The sequence below is a fragment of the Scyliorhinus canicula genome, chromosome 9, assembly GCF_902713615.1.
Source record: "Scyliorhinus canicula chromosome 9, sScyCan1.1, whole genome shotgun sequence".
NCBI lineage: Eukaryota > Metazoa > Chordata > Chondrichthyes > Carcharhiniformes > Scyliorhinidae > Scyliorhinus > Scyliorhinus canicula.
Window position 1 is genome coordinate 139,025,791 of NC_052154.1, and position 21,071 is coordinate 139,046,861.

At 46.9% G+C, this 21,071-nt stretch overlaps 1 protein-coding gene across 5 annotated transcripts in view; it reads right to left on the reverse strand.

Annotated features, from left to right (window-relative positions):
* Positions 1-21,071, reverse strand: part of ppp1r32 (protein phosphatase 1, regulatory subunit 32) — a 282,513-nt gene that overhangs the window by 116,926 nt on the left and 144,516 nt on the right. The window lies entirely within an intron of this gene.

Genomic DNA, 21,071 nt, shown 5'->3' on the forward strand with positions numbered 1-21,071 from the left:
TGTGTGTGTGTGTGTGTAGTCTGTCCAATGATTTTTTTTTTAATTTTTAGGTTAGCCAATTATTTTTTCCAATTAAGGGGCAATTTAGCGTGGCCAATCCACCTACTCTGCACATTTTTGGGTTGTGGGGGCGAAACCCACGCAGACACGGGGAGAATATGCAAACTCCACACGGCCAGTGACCCAGAGCCGGGATCGAACCTGGGACCTCAGCGCCATGAGGCGGCTGTGCTAACCACTAGGCCACCGTGCTGCCCGTCTGTCCAATGATAAGTGTGGTCTGTTAAACAATTGAAGCTCCAATTCTAACATAAGCACTGGGGAACATTAACTCTTTCCAACATCGGACTGAAAGCTACCAGGTCCATGTTCCTCAATGCTTGCACCAATTCACGGCAGCGGGACTCGGCTGGGTGTTTCGAGCATCCCAGCTGGCTGATGAAAAGTGTGTCCTGCCTGTCAATGACATGTAAAATAGCTTGAATGAGCTACTTGCACGGTCCTGCAGTGTCAGGGAGGGAAGCCCGGCTGGGACCTCGGAAACCTGCTATGGCTGGCGGGGCAGGAATCGAGACTCTTGGTTGGTTTTCAGACTGGCGTAAATCACGATTTTCACCCAAAGCTAAATTCTGAAGGCCATGTGCGGGTGGCCCCAGAGAATACCAGCCTTTCAAAATGGGAGAATTCCGCCCAGAATTCCAATTTACCGGATCAATAGCCCACATAATTTCAAACACCTTTATCAGTTATTTTCTGAATTATCTTTGTTTTAATGAAAATCTGTTTCTTTCATCTTTTGTCATAACTAAAGTCTGGCTCGGAATTTTTGGGAATTTCTGGAGAACAATTGGGATTATAGTTCGAGGATAAGGGATAAACCATTTAGGACTGAGGTGAAGAGAAGTTTCTTCACCCAGAGTGGTGAATCTGTGGAATTCGCTACCACAGAAAGTAGTTGCAGCCAAAATGTTGTGTAATTTCAAGAAGGAATTAGATTTAGCACTTGGGTTAAAGGGATCAAGGGATGGGGGGAAAGACGGGATCAGGGTATTGAACTTGATATTCAGCCATGATCATAATGAATGATGGAGCAGGTTTAAAGGGCTGAATGGCCTCCTCCTGCTTCTATTTTCTGTGTTTCAATAAACAGTTTGGGCCAGAAGATCTGGCAGTCGTTGTTTTCACTGGTTTTCAGCCAATAAACGTGCTTCCCTCTGAGTACAATCTTGCAGCATTTGGCTCTTCTCACATATCACCAACTGAGACCCTTACTTATCTACTGTAAAGAGGGCTAGTGATGCGGCAGCTTCAAGATTTCTACTTCCTGCACTAACAGAGCACTTGAGGGAAATTAGACTAAGGTGCAATGTTGCACGTCAACTTATTGGTGGTAGGGGGGGGAATATCTCAGCTGCCTTTTCATATTCAAGGCCCATCTGGTGCAATGTTTAGGTGAACTTCAGAATGGGCAAGCAGACAGCCTGTCTGCCTGAATTAGGCAGGTGGATGCTTAATAACGCAAACTACTGTTTAAAGGACTGTAAATGCAATTATCAGTTTCAAAGTGGGCAGACTGTGTACCGTACTTTGTTACATTAAGTGGACTAAACAACAGCCCTAAGCGGAACAATGAAAACTATTCCTACAATGGTCCAAGAAGCTTTAAGGTTTTGGGGGGGATAGGTCAGTAGGTGCAATAATATTCTTGCTGCCTCCCTCAACCCCCAACTAACAAAGCTTCATGCCCACTGTCAGAATGTTTTGAGAGGTTCCCCCAGGAATGTCTTCAAACAGGATACTCAGTTATCAGAGGACTACCAACTCCACATATTCTCCCCACCCCTCATCCTCCGTCCCCTCTCCACCCCGTCCCCTCAAGATCTAACCTGTCAGTCTGGCAGTTAGAGGATTTCCATTTCAGCCAGATTTGGTGAGGCATGCAGCAGGGCGTCTGCTTAACAATGCCATACTAATGAGGCCGAGCTGGCTCAGGGCTAACTCCAACATGAATGGACAGGCAGAGCAGCCCAATTTCCCTGTTTTGGGAATGATGTGGAAACCGCTCCCATTGAGTGTTGGAAAATGGACAGGCCAGCAGCAAGTATCCACCTCCTTTGCCACCCCTGTCCACAGTGAGAACTTCTCAAGTGGCCAAGTAAGCCAGTAAACGTAAGGGCAATTAGGGACGGTAAAAAAATGCTGGTCTTGCCAGCGATGCCAGCATCCCGTGAATCCTCTTTTTAAAAGTTTCTGTGAATTTCCTTCCATCATCGACTTCATCGTCATCATCTCCTCCTCTTTCTTCACATTATCACAGTTCACAAGAAGGTAGCTCTTTCTAAGGGTCAGTGCCGACTTGATGGGGTGAATAGCCTCGCTGGACTGTAGATTCTATGACTCTATGAATCTATGGACACCAAGCAGCCTGTATCTCCTGTTGCCCGTTCCCCTTGAGAAAGAATAAAAGATCTGAGTTGGTGAAATTATAGCATTTATTCTCTGCCTGTGTGCCACACCTTTCTGCCTTGTTTGGCTGCATCTGAAGGCTCTGTGTACCAAATGTATTTGTGGGTAGACATCCTTGAGAAGTATCAGAAAAAGCTTGCTGATGCATACAGCAAAGTTGGATGAGAGTCCGGTGAGTGAGCTAAGCACTGATCCATACTTATTGCTTGTCCCTAGTTTGTTGCCACATTATTCAGCCAGAATAGCATCTTTAAAGGCTGCACAAAATACTCATACGACAACATTTATTTTTCTGAAAAAAAATCTAATTTCCATTTGAATGAGTGATCTTCTGAGTGTTGAAGCAGCTTGTTGCATCCTGAATATCTCACTGCTGGCTTGTGGATGGTAAGCAAGACACACACAAAAACTGCCAAGACAGATAAAAATAATTAAATATCGCTAGGAACAATTTACAACCTACTGGAGTGAGACTGCACAGTCATGTTGGTCTTTTATGGCCTTCAAAGGTTGGTTGTCATGTAAGGACCATAAATCATGGTACTAAATGCTGTCATATACAATATTAATTACCAGCCCGAAATGACTGCAGCTGGAATGATTCATAGCCTCCTGAATCCAGCAACCTCACGATTGCTATTAATTTCAATGCAAAGCCTCACTGGTGAGAAAGAATTCGTATTGGCTTTAGTGAGGTTAATGATGGAGCAGCATAAATTGTTTGGTAATTTAAAAAGGAGCAGACCTCATGGCTTATCTCTATAACTCTGCAGATGGTTAAATTTACACAATAATGGGGATCACTGTTAAGGAGTCGTTCGAATGTAACAATTTCCCAGCAATTTCAGGAAAATTGGTCCAGACTTTCCAGTCGCTGGGTCATCAGAGATTGGGGGTATGACTCATGATGCACATCCCACGGATGTCCTAACACACTGATTCAGTGGGAATTGCCCTGGAAGTTTGAATTTCCAATGGGCAATTCCGCTGCTTCTTGAAACCTTCCGCAAATGTCTCTGACTTGCTTACCTGGATAGTTTCCCAATTTATGTCAGATGGAAACATCCTCGGCGAACTCCTGCATAACTATACAGATGTACCCCCCTCCCCCCAATCGCCCCCCCCCCCAGCTAACCTTCTGACACCCCATCAGCTCCCTGACCTTAGAACATAGAACATACAGTACAGAACCTGACTTACCTGACAAACCCCCAATCTGAGAAATCCTCTGAGCCTGACTCCAACCAGCCTACTCATTCACTCACCTACCCACCTCACCAACTTGCAACCCTACCCAACTGCCACCCTCCTACCATCTCACCATCCTGTCCCCTACGCACCTGTCACCTCACCCACCTGCCGCTTCACCCAGCTGCCTTCCCACCACTCTACCCAAGTGCCACCCTATCCACTTACCCATTTACCTCACCCACGTGCCCATTCATTCATTCACTCGCTCACGCACTCACTACCATTCATCCATCACCCATTCACTAGCATTTATACTGGACTTCTAAAATTGCCTTACAGCAGATAGTGGTGTAAAACAGGGCCGTGGCCTTTGCACTAATTCTCTTCACTGCTCTTGCATTGGTCCCTGTGCTGAGGAAGTTCTACATTGTGCACCAGAGGTCCAGCCTTTTTAAACATATCCAAGTAAGTGCATATTTTTCAGTCTGACCATCATCGGACAAAGCAATTCCAACACTGATCAGAAGGTATGGGCATTATCTCCCTATCTTTAACTCGATCACCTTGCTACTTCTCCATCTGTCACATATGCACAATGTGGAAGCCCCACACATCCCTAATCACCTTTTCACTGACTCTCACCCACTCTTTCTGGGAGGCAAAACAGTACATAATGTGAATGAGAGGACAAAGAGTAGGGAAGGAGTATTCTCCATCACAGGCTTCATATCAGCAGAACAAGAAGCCCTGGAAATGAATGGTCCAAGCAGAACTCAACTGGGAAGTGGGATGTTTTAGCTAAATAAGAAAAGATCCAGTGCAAATTGAGCAGGCACAAACGTTAGCGATAGATGGATAAATCAACTGTGATAAATCTTCAAATCTGAGATGCATAGAGTGCAAAATAAATATATTTCTAGAAGGGAAAATGAGAACACATCAAAGAATAGAGTTTCTTGGATAAATAAAGAAATTCAAATGCGAGGAAAACTAAAAAAAGACGAGCATGATAAAGTTAGGCTAAAAATAGTAAAGATAATTATGAGAATATGGAAAATCTAGTGGCGAAGTGAAAAAAGAGATTAGAAAGGTGAAAAGGGAATATAAAATAGGTTAGTAAGTAACATAAATGAGAACAGTAAAGAAGGTTTTATAAACTTCAGGGTGAGAAACTTAACTCATTGTCCCATCATTGTGACATGAAAAGCAAAGGGCCAGCAGTAGAAAATTGGAGGAGCTTCATTAACTTTTACACCCACCAGATGTGATATCCAGGAAAGCATTTTAGTTGACAATCAGCCTGCCAGTTTGATACTGGCATCGAGGTATTTAAGTGTGAAAATCAGAGTCATACAACAGGCACATTGCAGACACTGGGCAGTCTAACTAGCAGTCTGTACAAAAAACAGGCCCTGGAAATTTTGAACTTTGACTTCTTTCGGCCCAGGAGCTCTAAGAGTGCTTCTCTTGGGCCTACAAATAACACTAGCCCACTATTGCCATCCAGCATCTCTGGTCACCAAAATAAAAGCACATCGGATCCAAGGCTAAAGTGGCAAGTTGCTTCAAAAATTAGCTCAGAGGCAGGAAGCAAAGGATAATGATCCATGACCGTTTTTGTGATTGGAACACTGTTCCTAATGAGGTTCCACAGGACACAGTACTTTGTGTGACATATATCAATGATTTGAATGGAGTGAATATGATTAAGATGTTTGCAGACAATTCAAAAATTGGCCATGTGGTTAATAACTATTTTTTTTATCAATCTTTTTATTGGCATTTCCCATATTTATAAGCAGTTGTATATATACACATCACATTTTTCTCCCCCGTGCTAATTTCCTTTATTATACAGAGTGGTTTAGTTTGTCCTTCGTTTAACTGACCCTATGTGCATTTCGTTGCCCTCTGGATCGGTCTATTGTTCCTCCTCCTTCCCTGTTGGCCTACCTCGGATAGCGTACTTAACATATATAACATAACATAGAACATACAGTGCAGAAGGAGGCCATTCGGCCCATCAATCTTCTCCGGGTAGAGAAATTCCGAAAGGTCAGCGAGACAGCCTGCAGCCGTGGGTGGTGCTACTGATCGCCAGCCGAGCAGGATTCTCCGGCGTGCGATTAGGGAAGCGAAAGCCAGGGCATCAGCCCCCTTCCCCATGTGTAGCTCTGGCTGCTCCGATACCCCGAAGATTGTCACATTGCCTCGGAAAAGGCTGCCCGGAACCCAGCAAGCTTGGGGCAACCCCAAAACATGTGGGTGTGGTTGGCCAGGCCCCTCTGGCATCGCTCACATTTGTCCTCCACCTCCAGGAAGAAGCTGCTCATTCAGGTTCTCGTCAGCTGCGCTCTGTGCACCACTTTGAGCTGCATTAGGCTTAGCCTTGCGCAGGAGGAGGTGGAGTTCACCCTGCTCAGTGCTTCGCTTCAGAGTCCCCATCCTACCTCTGTCCTCAGTTCGTCCTCCTATCTTTGTCTGGTCTCGTCCAGTGGTGTTCAGGCTCTGTCCAGTAGCTGTCCGTATATTTTCCCACATAGCCCCCCCTTCTCATTGCTTATGCCTATCAGGTCCTCTAGTCGTGTAGTTTCTGGGGCCCTGGGGTACCCTACCGTCTGTTTGCAGAGGAAGTGTTTTATTTGGAGGTGTCTCATTTCCTGCCCTTTTGCTAGCCACCACTTCCTCTCTAGTTTGTCTAGTGTCGCCAGTCTGTGCCCTACGTAGAAGTCCCCAACTGTCAATGTGTCCCCGTCCTGCCTCCATCTTTGAAGGTGGTATCCAGCATGGCTGGGGGATCTGTGATTGCCGCATATTGGAGCCATGGGGGACATTTTGGTTATCCCGAAGTGTTGTCTCAGCTGGGTCCACGTTCTCAGCGTGGCCGCTACCCCTGGGCTCGTTGTGTATCTTGTTGAGGAGGATGGGAGTGCTGCTGTGACCAGGGCCCGGAGGGTCGTTCCTTTACAGGGTGCTTCCTCCATTTGTACCCAATCTGTGTTGGGTTGTTGTACCCATCCCCTCACACTTTCTGCCGTTGCTGCCCAGTGGTAATATTGTAGGTTTGGTAAGGCTAAACCCCCTTTGATTTTCCTTCTTTGCAGTGTCTGTTTGGGAATTCTTGGGTTCTTATTCCCCCACACAAACGCCATGATTAGACAGTCTACGTTTTGGAAAAAGGCCTTGGGGATGAAGATTGGAATGGATCTAAACAGGAAGAGGAACCTTGGCAGTACGTTCATCTTGATCGTCTGCACTCTCCCCGCCAGGGAGAGTGGGAGTGAGCCCCACCTTTGAAGGTCTCTTCTTACTTCCTCCACCAGGCTGGTCAGGTTCCACTTGTGGATCTGTGTCCAGTCTCTGGCTATCTGGATCCCCAGGTAGCAGAACTGTTCTGGGCTATTTTGAACGGGAGCCCCTCCAGCTCTTTCACTGCCCCGTTTGGGTTCACTGGGAATGCCTCGCTTTTACCCAGGTTAAGTTTGTAGCCTAAGAAGGTTCCAAACTCTTTCAGTATTTGTAGTATTGCCTTCATTCCCTTCTGTGGCTTCGAGACGTAGAGGGGCAGGTCATCTGCATAGAGCGAGACTCTGTGCTCTCCGTCTCCTCTCTGGATTCCATTCCAGCTTTCCGCATCCTGCAGGGCTATCGCCAGGGGTTCGATTGCGAGTGCGAACAAGAGTGGGGACAGGGGGCAGCCCTGTCTTGTTCCTCTCTGTAGCTGGAAGTATTCAGAGCTGGTGGTGCTAGTTCGGACGCTTGCTATGGGAGCGTTGTACAGGAGCCCCACCCAGGCGGTGAAGTCCGCTCCTAGCCCAAACCGTTCCAGTACCTCAAGGAGGTATTTCCATTCAACTCTGTCAAAGGCCTTTTCTGCGTCCAGGGAGACGATCACCTCCGGTGTTCTCTCCCCGGAAGGGGTCATTATTACGTTCAGCAACCGCCTGATGTTCGCTGTGAGCTGCCTACCGTTGACAAACCCCGTTTGGTCCTCTGCGACCACTTCTAGTACACAGCCCTCCAGCCTTTTGGCCAGGACCTTTGCGAGTATTTTCGCATCCACGTTCAGCAGTGAAATGGGTCTGTATGATCCACATTCTGTCAGGTCTTTATCTTTTTTGGGTATCAGTGAGATTGTGGCCTGCGCTAGCGTGGGGGGCTGTGTGCCCCTTGCCAGTGAGTCTGCGAACATGTCCCTTAAGTGTGGGGCCAGGACTGGTGCAAATTTTTTGTAGAAGTCCGCCGGGAACCCGTCGAGTCCCAGTGCCTTCCCCGCCTGCATGGAGATGATGCTCTCCATGATTTCTCCCAGATCTATTGGTGCTTCCAGCTCCCCCGTCTGTCTTCCCCCACAACTGGTAGTTCCAGTCCGTCCAGGAACTGCTTCATCCCCGCATCTCCGTCGGGGGGCTCGGAGGTGTACAGTCCCCGGTAGAAGGTCTCAAATGTCCGATTAACCTCCTTTGGTTCTGTTACCAGTCTGCCTCTGCTATCCTTTAACTGCGCTATTTCCCTTGCGACTGCCTGTTTTCTCAGCTGGTGAGCCAATAGGTGGCCAGCCTTGTCTCCATATTCGTAGAACGTCCCCCGTGTCTGGTGTAGTTGGTACACTGCTTTCCTAGTGAATAGCAGGTTAAAGTCCATTTGCTGCTTTTTTTCTACCCACCAGCAGTTCTACAATCGGGGCCTCGGAGTATTCTCTGTCCACTTCCAGGATGGAGTCCACCAGTTGTTGCCTGGCCACCCTCTCTGCCCTATCTCTACTTGTCTTGTAGGCTATGATCTCTCCTCTAATCACGGCCTTCAGTGCCTCCCAGAACGTGGAGGGAGAGACCTCCCCATTTTGGTTGTTACTAACGTAGTCGCCTATGTCCCGCAATGTTTTTTGACAGAAGGCCTTGTCGGGCAGGAGGTCCGTGTCCAGCCTCCACGTGAGGCACTGGGCCCAGCCTGTCTCCAACCTCACATCCATATAGTGTGGAGCGTGGTCAGAGATAACGATCGCGGAAAATACTCCGTTCCCATGATCCCTGGAAGCACCGATTTTCCCACTGCAAAGAAGTCGATACGGGTGTATACCTTGTGTGCTTTTGAGAAGTATGAGAATTCCTTCTCTCCCGGGTGCAGGAACCTCGATGGGTCCACCGGCCCATCTGCTCCATAAATGCTCCTAGTTCCCTAGCCATGCCAGTCTTTTTCCCTGCTCTGGGGTTTGATCGGTCGGTCAGTGGGTCCTGTACACAGTTGAAGTCGCCCCCCCCCATGATCAGTCGGTGTGTGTTAAGGTCGGGGATTTCTGCCATGGTCTTCTTTATGAATTCTGTGTCGTCCCAGTTTGGAGCGTACACATATACCAGTACGATCGGTTCCCCTTCCAGGATACCGCTGACCATGACGTACTGTCCCCCTGGGTCCGTAACTGTCTTGGTTTCCGTAAACCTCGTCCTCTTGCTAATTAATATTGCCACCCCCCTAGCCCTCGTCCAGTTGCATGAGTGGTATGTCTGTCCCACCCAGCCCTTTCTTACCAGCAGTCGGTCCTTCTCCCTCAGGTGCATCTCTTGTCGGTAAATTATGTCTGCTTTTAGGCTTCTTAGGTGGGTGAAGACTCTGGATCTTTTCACTGGGCAGTTGAGTCCCCTTACGTTCCAGGTAATAATCCTGGTGGGGGGTTTTCAACCCCCCGGTCCTGCGGGATCACCCATACTTACCTGGTGGGTGCGCCCCTGCACTCCGGGGTTTTCCTTCATTAGGGAGCCGTCCCAAATGGCAACGGTCGCCGCTCTCTCCATGAGGTCGGGCCCCAGGGCTCCGGGGTTTCCTTTTGTCCAGGGGGCACCCAACATGGCCGCTAGCAGTGTGTATGCCACGTGGCTGCACCCCTACACTCCAGGGTCTCCCTCCACCCTGCAGCCCTCCCGAGTGGCTGTTTGTGGCGCCATCTTGGTTCCTCGCCCTCCTTCATGCCCACCGAGGCCTGTGTTCATGCGGCTTATCTACCTCACCGTTCCCTTTGTTTCTCTTCTGTTCTGCGCTCTCCCCGACTCCTCTCCCCCCCAAAGTCCTGTCCCTCTGTCCCCCACTCCCGTGTTCTTCACCCCTTCTTCCCTGTTCACCCCCTCCTTTGTGCCAGGCGTTCCCTCTCCCCTGAGAAACGCGCCGCGGCTCTCCTTTCTTCCTGCCCTCCTCTGCTGGCCGTCCTCACTAGCACGCTGGCCCCCCTCCCAGTACTTGCCCTGTTCTGGTCCTGTTTTATCTTCCTTTTGCTAGCCCTTGTCTCGCCCTCCTGTCGGCCTTTCTCACCCTCGTTCACCTTGCTCCGCTCCCCCCCATTGCATTGAGAGATGGAATGGGCCTGGGAATGAGTCAGCACAGTCCCGCGCAGTACACCAAACACGTGTGTACAGTACGTGATCTTATTGGCTCTGTTTGTGGTCTGCCCTCTGCTCTTTGTTCCGATTTTTCATTTCTTTTCCATCCCTGTCGCTTTCATGATGGCCGTTGCGGCTGTCCCTCCCCCAGTTTGTTCACTCTAACGAACTCCTCCACTGTCTCTGGGGTGTTAAAAAACAGCTCCTTCCCCTCGATGTTATCCAGAGTTTGGCTGGGAATAACACCCCAAATTTCACATTACTTCTGCAGAGTGCTGATTTGGCCCTGTTGAATTCAGCCCTTCTTTTGGCCAGGTCCGCCCCAATTTCCTGGTACCACTTATGATTTTCCCTTCCCACATGCTCGATTTTGCCTGCCGGGCCCACTTGAGGATTTATTCCCTGTCTTGGAACCTGTGCAGCTTCATGATAATCGCTCCGGGATGCTTCCCGGCTTTGGGCCTGGGTCAAAGCGACCGGTGCGCCCTGTCAATTTCCGGGGGTTTGGAAATTTCTCCCTTCCCACTAGCTTGCCCAGCGTTTGGGTGATGTAGCCTGTTGAGTCTCTGCCTCCCACCCTCTCTGGCAGACCCACTATTTTAACATTCTGCTGTCTGGACCTTTTTTCCTGGTCCTCCACTTTCCCTCTTAGGCTCCCCTGGGTTGTTGCCAGCCTTTTCACCTCGGTTTCCTGAGTTACCATCCTGTCGCTCTGGTCCGAGGCGGCCCTCTCCAAAGCCTGAATCGTTTTCTCCTGTGCCTCCACCTTCCTTTCCAGGCCATCGATGGTTCGCTGCATTTTGTCCATTGTCTCCACCAGCATCTCCTTCATCATTGTGTGGAGCTTCATCCTGAGTGCCTCCCTCATGGCGTTTATCTCCACTTTTATCTCCTCCTTTATGGCGTTTATCTCTGTTTTCAGCACGCTTCTCCATTCCTCCCCCTGTGTTGGGGGGGGGGGGGGGGTCGCCGCGTCCTGTTCCTGCTCCGCTGCTCGGCTTCCCAGCTTTTCCGCTTCCTGGTTCACCTGAACCTCCGTCTCGTCCCCTGGGGCTGTCTGCCTGGGCGGCCGCAACTCCTGCCTTTTTCCTTCACCTTCGCTGCTGCTCCTTCTTACATCTCGCCATGTCCCCGATTTATTATTATTTGCAGGCATATTCCTGTTCTGTGACTTTCTCTTTTTTTTCCCCAGGGTTTTGGTGCGAAAAATAGATTTTTTTTTCCCCCAAAGAAAAAACCCCAAGGGTTAGGGTTAGGGTTAGGTTTTTTCTCCTTTTAAAAACGATTTTTTTTATAAAACGGAATTTTTTTTTTTTTAAAGAGAGTTTTTTTTGAAAAAAGTTTTTTACATTTTCAGGAAAGGGAAAAAAAAAGTTGAATAATAAAATTTTTTTTTTTTTTTGTCTTATCCTCTCCGTGCTCCAACTTTCAAGCAGTTTATTTTTGCGATCCCCACTCGTCTTCCACGTGCAGCTGCTCTGCTGACCAGGACCAGTCTCTCCTTGTCTTTTTCTCTTCAGCTCCATGGAACGGAGCTTTGGCACCTGGGCAGCGGGAGGAAGGCAGGGCCGATTTCGCGGGGCATTAATTATTTTTAAGAACCCGCCAGGAAAAACCCCGAAAATAGCCTCGATATTGTGCATCTGCGAGAGCCTCTTTGCTGCGGCCGCTCGCAAACGCCACCGGAAGTCTATGGTTAATAACTATAGTGTAGGCTGCAGGAAGACATCAATGGACTCGTCAGCAACAGTGACAAATGGATTTAAATCTGGAGAAGTATGAGGAAATATTTTTGGGGAAGGCTAACAAGACCAGGGAATACACAATAAGTGGTAAGATACTGAGAAGTAATGGGGAGCAGAGGTATTATGGAGTACATGTCCACAAATCCTGAAGGTGGCTGGGCAGGTGAATAAGGTGGTCCTGTTTTTATTCATTTTCCATAGAAAAAGTTGAGAGATTATGCTGGAACTCTAGAAGCTGCTTGTCAAGTCAGAGCTGGAGTATTGCATGCATATCAACGCAGCATTTGATCGAGTATGGCATGAAGGAGACCTAGCAAAACTGGAGTCAATAGGAATCAGGGGGAAAACGCTCCACTGGTTGGAGCCATACCTAGCACAAAAGAAGATGGTTGTGGTTGTTGGGATCAGTCATCTCAGTTCCTGGACATCACTGCAGGAGTTTCTCAGGGTCGTGTCCTAGGCCCAACCATCTTCATCTGCTTCATCAATTACCTTTTTTCCAACATAAGGTCAGATGTGTGGATGTTTGCTGATGATTGCACAATGTTCAGCACCATTCACCGCTCCTCAGGTATTGAAGTAGCCCATGTGCAAATGTGGCAAACCTGGACAATATCCAGGATTGTGGCAAGTAACACTCGCGGCACAGATGTACCAGGCAATGACCACCTCCAATAAGAGAGAATCAAACTATCGCCCCTTGATATTCAATGACATTACCATCACTGAATCCCCCACTATCGACATCCTGGAGGTTACCATTGACCAAAAACTGGACTGGACTAGCATATAAACACTACGGGTGTGATCCAATGACCACATCGCACACAAAAAACAGCTTGCCGGGGTGCAGCGTGGCCGATAAAAGACGAGAGACCCTGCTCCCGGGATCTACCCGGCTCACAATGCCTTGCGAGATCCAATGCTCTCCCGAGACATTGCAATGCAAATTCCACCCAGTGGGTGGGATCATCTTTTGGTAAATCTGCATATTAGAGCAGGACAGTTAGTTTCACTCTAACGTTCAGATTCCCATTGTACCAGAGGCTTTGGGATTGATCCCCTTCGCCTTGGAGACCTCGGACAAGCGCCGTTCAGCACTGGTCCCAACAAACAGAGACCAGACGGAACAGCACTCTTGCGGGTCTCCCAGGTGAACGGAGGCCCCCAGCTTTTGGGTAGGGTGGTGCCGTGGTACTGCTAGTGCCACCTGTGCACCATGGTAGTGCCAGCTTGGCAGCTTGGCAGTGCTACCTGGTTGCCAGTCTGGCACTGCCCAGGTGACACTGCAAGCTGGCATGGGGACTGTGTGGTTGACACTGCCAAGGTGGCATTTTCTGTGCATGTGTGATCGGCCGGGGGTGCCAGCGTGGGTGTTGGATGGGGGGGTTCGGTGAGGGTGCAAGGAGGGGTCGGGGACCCTCCCATAGTGTGTTCGGGCTGGAGGGAGTTCAGTGATCGCTTCGAGGACCTTCCGATCTCCCGTTACACTGGGAAGTTCCGGCGAGCAGAGCTTATGTGTTCTTTCATCATGAAGGTCCTGAGGAACAGAATATGGTAGATCAAGGGCTAGATAATGGCAATGTCAGTGATCATGACTACGCGACAGAACCCTCACAACTAAAGGCCAACTGCCCAGAATGGGTACTCAGGTGACATATATTCCAGAGTGTTCCAATGAATGGAGGGATGTGACAATTATGGGAAATACATGAAAAACTGCAGGCAAAGATGATGACCATACCAGATGTTATATGCTGAGCAAGCCAGATCCTAGAGGGAAATGCAATTTATTAGCATAACCTCATTTGTATTCTGAAAATGAGGAAACAAAGCTACTGATCCCAAAAGCATAGGACTGCAGTAAAACCTTTAGGATTAAAAAAAATAGAAGCTTCATTAGCAGGAAAAAAACTTAAGCACACAGATTAAAGTGTTACAGTTCAACAGTCTCAGAAGACATCCTGTAAAAAAAATTCCACCTGGTCAGAATAAACAAGTAAATACCATTTGCAACAACTCTCTAACAGTTTTTTAACTGTAAACATCTAGTAATATTACCCAAGACAAAAACACTTCTGTAATTTGGTAAAGATTCTTCCAACACTTCCACTTTGCTGTGGAAATCCAAAAAAGTTCAGAAAAAACTACTTTCTGAAACAAATACTTTTCTTCTGGTTTCACATCTTCTCTCAGCACAAAGCTAGTTTTGGGACAGCTCCCCCTCAAAGCCACACAATGCAGCTCAAAATCTTTCCTTCAAAAAACTTTTCCCTTTGCATCTCTAATTCCATTGTCCTCAGCACCCCTTGAATTCAACTTTTAAAATTATAAAAATCTTTCATGTTTTACTATTGCCTCCACGTCTCTGTCAGATAAAATTTAATAACCTTCCTCTATTTAGTTATGAAACATTTGTAAATTGTAAATGTTCCTCAAAGTCCCCATTGAAATATAACAGCTAAAAAGTCAAGTGCCTATCTGTCGCCTAATGCAAAATTTAAAAATCTACTTCCTTGTAAACCATCTTCACCATAGCCTCTCATTACAAAGGCATGCATCCAGCACCATTACCCTTTTGTCTTTCATCTCTCAAAGACAAGCTGTCTCTATTAATCTTCCCCCAGTTTAATTGATCGTGGACACACACACACAGACACAACCTTCTTTTTGTATACCACTGTATTCCCATAATATTTTTGAAAAATTACATCAACCTCCACACACGTTTAAATATCGGTTGCATGTTCAGGATGATAATCAAGAAAAAAGATATCTATGGACTGTGTGATAATTGGAAGATTGGCTTTTAACAGTTAAAAGCCTGAGTGGTTTTGTTTTGCTTCTAGAAACAGCATGTGAAATTGACAGGAGAGTGCGGATTGACTGGGGAGGTCCCTGGAGAGTGAATGTACTTTTTCAGCCTGCAGAGATAATTTGTCTTTCAGTTTGGAGAGATGAGGTCATTGCTGGGTGGAGCCCAGGAAAGGCAGAGAGGCAGTGAGCTTTGAGAAACTTTGAGAGAGAGAGGAGTTGAATTCTGATCTGCCTGACCCTGAGTCCACATTGCTTTCCCAGTAGGATAGTTTTTTAAAAAAGAGTAATAATATTTTAAAAGCAGAGCAGTCTCGTCAAAGGCAAGGATGAGGCTGAAAGAACCCAGTTCAAACAGCTAGCAGAAGATATTCAACCCGAGACTGAAGTGGTCCTAAACAGAGCCAGAATCTGTTCTGTACCACAAGTATTACTCTGTGCCCTGTTGATTTTTAATGGGAAATTGAGTAGCAGTGCTAAGGGGTAATTGTAAACTGTTCATTTCCGGGTGTGAAATTAAAAAGTCGAATCTTGTATTTAGAATAAAGTTTTGTTTTAGAAATACCAAAGCCCTATTTTTTTCATGCAATCACTCCTGGCGCAAATCATTCTTTCTGCACAGTCTTTAAATAAAGTAAAATACTGGGGTTTCGGTCCAATATCCTAGCCACTGTTGGGGTTTGGTCTGGGATTAACTGGCAGAATGCGGTCAAAGAGCAAAGAGTACAAAAGCACAGTACAAGAACTAATAATGAGTGTGAAGTGCCCCTTAGGTCAGAAAGCAATCACTCACTGGAGAAAGATAGTGCAAGAAGGACATCTCATTGCACTATAACCGACAGATATAAAAGTGCAATAGAGGCCACAACCTAAAAAGATGACACAATGAAGTAAAAGCTGCAGAGCTGTCTCAAAAAACAATTAGCAGCAATATTTCTTATAATCAAGAGGTTTTGTTTGATGCTCATAAATTTGAAGATAAACTAATAAGAAAAGCAAAACAAAGGAAATTAGATAGTCAGGGTTTGCATGTTGATGCCGACACGCCAGATAAGGGGCTCCCAGCTTTGTTACAGATGTGCATTAGAATTGAAAAGATCCTTGCAGACATGATTGATAAGGCTAAAGTAAGGCTAGTTTCTAGGACATCTCAAGAATGGCCAGGTGATAAAGATGTTAAAATGGGCTCTCCTACATCTGGTAAAGTCTTTTTACCTCTTTTGACTGCATATTCCTGGGAGTGTAGATCACTTGATATAAAAGCCACATTTCTGTCAGGCAATACTTTTCAGAGAAAAATGTTTCTGAAGCAGCCCAAAGAGGCAACAGATTTGGCAGAAAAACTACGGAAACTAAACAGATGTATCCATTTCATGAACAATACTCCCAGGGTGTGGTATTTTTCAATGAGATCTAATGTGTTGAAAATAGGCTGTGTTCAACAGATCTTGTAGTGCTTTGTTGGTATCATGAAGGTATCTTCATGAAGCATTTTGATGACTTCCGATGACTGGTGTGGTGGAATTTGAAAAATGTCTTATTAATAAGATTGGAGCAAAATTTAAAATTGGAGGCCTGGTGTGTGGAACTTTTAAATATATTAGTTTAGATATTAAGCAGAGTTTGTCTGGAATAACTTTGAATCAACAAGCCTATTTAGAGTGTTACTCCCATCTGGAGAAATGTATACTTAAGCGACTCAAACAATTTAAAACTAATCGGGCAGCACGGTAGCATGGTGGTTAGCATAAATGCTCCAGGGTCCCAGGTTCAGTTCCCGGCTGGGTCACTGTCTGTGCGGAGTCTGCACGTCCTCCCCGTGTGTGCGTGGGTTTCCTCCGGGTGCTCCGGTTTCCCCCCACAGTCCAAAGATGTCCGGGTTAGGTGGATTGGCCATGCTAAATTGCCCGTAGTGTCCTTAAAAAGTAAGGTTAAGGGGGGGTTGTTGGGTTACGGGTATAGGGTGGATACGTGGGTTTGAGTAGGGTGATCATTGCTCGGCACAACATCGAGGGCCGAAGGGCCTGTTCTGTGCTGTACTGTTCTTTGTTCTATAATCATTTTAGCAATGCTTCAAATGCTAATCTTTCTGATGGGCATTCTGGTGTAGCTGGTTTCACAACATTTCTTTTTCCACCGACAGTGCTGTTAAGGAAGGAATTACAGTCTGTTGCCCCAGTGACAATTGCGATATGTTCTCTTGTCTGGATAGTGAGTGGTTTGTAGGGGATTTTGTATGTCTGTTGTTCTTGTTCTTCTTGGTGGTAGAGCCTCAGGTTTGGAAGATGCCTTAGAAGAAGCCTTGGCGAGCTGCCTCCACTGCTCAGATTGGCTGGCAATTCTTGGAGGTTTTTTTTTTATTCATACAGGGGTTGTGGATGTGCATTTATTGCCCATTCCTAATTGCCCTTAAACTGAGTGGCTTGCTAGGCCATTGCAGACAGCATTTAACAGTCAACTATACTGCTGTGGGTCTGGAATCACATATAGGCCAGACCAGGTAAGGATGACAGATTTCCTTCCCTAAAGGATATTAGTGAATGAGATGGGTTTTAATGACAATCGATGAATGTTTCATGGTCATCATCTGACATTTTAATTGGATTCAAACATTTGCCATGTTGGGATTCAAACCCAGGTCTGCAAAGCATTACCTTGGGTCTCTGGGTTATTAGTTCAGTGACAATACCACTACATCACCTTGGTGAGCTATCACCCATTAAAGTTGGTGATGCTGGACCTCTAACCCAGCAGGGGTGCCCCCAATGGCTGTTGTGGAAGCTGCCCTTGGCTTTATGGTTTGTCGTCAGGGCCTCCGATTCTCCGGACCTCTGCTGGCATCGTAATCAAGGTTCGCTCCCCACACCAGCAGGAGGATACAAATGGATTATTAAGACCCATTTGCATCCACTGACCATGCCGGGCACCATATTCTGTGAGCCTGCATGATTCTTTGGTCCTCTGGGCCAGGAATTGGTGGAAGTCCTAAAAAGTGTGTACCTTGGGTGGGCCGTGATGGTAACTGGTAACTCTTTAAGGGAGTTGCTCCCAAAGTTCCATCGGAGGGCCACCCTCACCCCACAATGCAGGACAGAGTTAAGTGCTGTTAGTTTCACAGCTGACCACTTCAAAGTCACTCAACTGTGAAGGGAGTTGATTGGCAAGCAATGAATTCGGTATGAAGTGGTCCAGGAGCTGGCAATAAAAGCTTGTTTGTAAACATTACAGTTAGTTTCACAGCTGACTATTTCAAAGTTATTCAACCAATAAAGGAGGTGAATGGAACAATGCTGACAGCTGTGGGTTTGGAGAAGGTGTCAATCACAACCTCATAAAATCGATATTAAAGAGAAAGGAATTAATGGCTTGAGATCAAAGATCTCAGGAGGTTTAAACCCAACTGATTGGTTTTCTCTTTCCAGGAATTGACAGATGCTGCTTCCTCTGCCTGAGCCAGGAGGTGAATTGCCCAGGTGAGTGTTAAAGCAGTGATTGTTTCAATGCTTCTGTCTGGACTGCTTTCTAGCTTCCAGAGATAGGTCTCTGTGGGGTTTCCTGGCACGGGTTTCATTTCTTGGGAGTCTGTGGGAGGTCTCTTTATTTAGAGGGTCACTGGGAAGTCTCCTTATTTAATGGGGCTCTGTGTGAAGTCTCTTTAGCGATAGGGTATCTGTGGGATGCCTCTTTATTTAGGGGGTCTGTGGAGGTCTTTTTATTTAGAGGGTCTCTGCTAGGGAGTGGGGGGCAATGGGGAGATGGGAGGTAACCCAGAAAATCCCGGGTGCGGGGGGGTGGTGGTGGGGGGGGGGGGGGGGGGGGGGGGGGGGGCTGAATTATGTTGTTGGGCTGGATGAATTGCATTGCAGGATGGACAGGATCCAGCCACTCAAAATTGTGACCTGATAGGATGATCCCCAAGGAACTCCTCGCAATCCTCACCGTGCATAAATTTGCATGGATTTGAAATTGGAAATGACCTCCAATTCAGCTCTGGCAGGAGAACTTAGGGCGGGATTCTCTGTTGCCCGACGCCGATATCGTAATTGCCGATCGGGCAGAGAACCCCTAACCACGGCCAAATCTGGGTGGCGCCGGTTTGACGCCAGTTTCCGAGGCTCCACTTCCTCCGAAATGGCATCATCACGTTGCGTGCTGTACACTGTTAGAACGGTGTTGCCGCGTCATTAGACGGCCCTCCTCAAATGCTCTGCCCCCGCTGAGCTGAGTTCCTGACCGCGCGGTTGACATGTGGTCTGAGTGGTCGGGAACCCAGCATAGCAGCCGTGGACTGAGTCCAGCACCGCCACAGTCGGCCAGGAAACGTGCTGCCGGGGGAGCCTCCACTAGAGCTGGGGGGGACTGGTGGGGGGTAGCTTGGGGGTGGCCAGCGGTTATCCTGTGGGGCCGTATTTGGCAGGTCGGGTCTGGGCACAGCCGGCGCCATGTTGTACGGCGCGACCGCTGCAGATCATCGCCGTGCGCATGTGCTGCCACGGACCCGAACATTCTCCGGCTGCTTTTGGCATGGGAGCCAGGAGTTTTACCCAGCGCAGCTGCTAGCCCCTCACCGGTCCCAAGATCGGTGAGGGTTCGGCCAGGATTTTGGCAATGTTAAACGCCACAGTTCCCACGCCCACGTCGGCTCTTTGCTGCAAAATCAGAGAATCCAACCCATAGTCTCCGAAATGGAGAATCCTGCCCCATATGACTCTTCTTCAGAGCAGAAGAGAGAGATTAAATACTGACAAAGACTGTACAATAAATGAAAACAAACAGGATGTATATAATTTTGAAAATGCCAGTAAAGATATTTTTTACAAAATGCTGTCAAAGAGCAGATGGAGCAGCTGGAGCAGACTGGATGGTCAATGAGCTAGGAGTGATTGCAACAAAGGGTACAAGACAGAGGAAGTATTAATAGCAGTGTGAAGGGCTATAGAAAGTGCTGATAATATCATAAAGGTAAGATAGCAGAATGTGCTAATGGGAGAACAAAGGTTCAGTGAAAGCAAAACTAAAGAACAAGTAACAGTTGGCCCAGTGAAGGTGAGGAGGTATATTTGTTGGGACAGAAAAATGTTACAACACTTTGAGCATTTGTAGGGATCTCATTATAGAAAAAAAAATCAAAGCCAGTGAGAGAGTACAACATTAATTTTTCCAGAATGGGAAACAGTAGTTAAGAGAGACTGGAAGGAAATGCAATTGAGGTATTTAAAATGATGAAGGGATTTGATGGAGTCATTAACAAAAGGCTATGAATTAAATATTGTAAAGAGTCAAAAAGTGTTAAGGATTGTTGGTTCTTGCAATAAAATATTTTAGCGCATGGTCAATACAAAGTATACACACAAAACACATTTGAATATCTAGTTCAGACCACAACCTATTGTTACATGTTGGGTTGTGCTATTATATCGTTAAAATTGAGCAGTCCAAGAACACCTTGAAACATAGAACACTCAAACCACAGATGTCGTTGACTTGAAAAAATATCAGGTCAATTTCAGGAAAACTAGCAGCAAAATTCTGAACTTGTAACAGGCTGGAGCACTACTAAATGACCCAAACATGCAGACCTGTAAATTGGTAGCAATACTACAATCTCCATTGGTGGCATTTTTAAAAATCTTCATTTTGCAAGGAATGGAACACTAACATCAATGCTTTAAGAATGAGAACATAAAATACAAGCGACAATAAGAGTAACACAGGGAAGCTCGCGATGCAATAGGGTGCATTGAAAATAAACATTTAAGTCGGTGGCAGTGCAATAAGACTTTTAGTTTAACAGATGTGTATTCTGGGCAATCAGCCACGTCACTGAACTTGGGGTGATGAAATGATAGAAAAGTGTGTTTCATGTGCTTTAATGCTTTCCATTTACTTTAATGAGCTGTGGTAATGAGTGTTCCAGATATATAGATCAACGCAGTAGTCGCCAAAAATATTAACCAATGCGATGGATTTCTTGGTGTATGAACACAGCAAAGGCAATGTTTTGGTCATATGACCAGATTTGTACCATACAATGTACCCATACCTAAGTGGTTTTTATTTAAAGGGATTCAGTAAGGGCTGGATTTCCCTATGTGCTTCGGGATCCTGATGTAAGGACGAATAGATTCCGATGGAGGCTTCAAGTCCACACTTGCTTGCAATCTTCTGGGAGACAGACTGCCAATTGGCACTGGAAAATTGGCACCGCTACCAGAACAACGCCTGCAGGGGTGAAAAATTGCCCCCAGTTGGAGCCAATTTTAATTGGCTGCTTAAAGCCACAGAGCAGGTAGCCAAAGCCATTCCCAGCATGCTCGAGGAGGAGGGGTGGGAGGTGGGGGGGGGGGGGGGGGGGGGGGGGGGGGGCGGTGTTTTCTAGCAGCAAGAATGCATCAGGAAGCCTCCCGACACAGCTCCCCCCCTGTTTTCCGATATGACTACATCAGGTTTGGCCAATTGAGAATCAATTGATGGGATCCCTCTG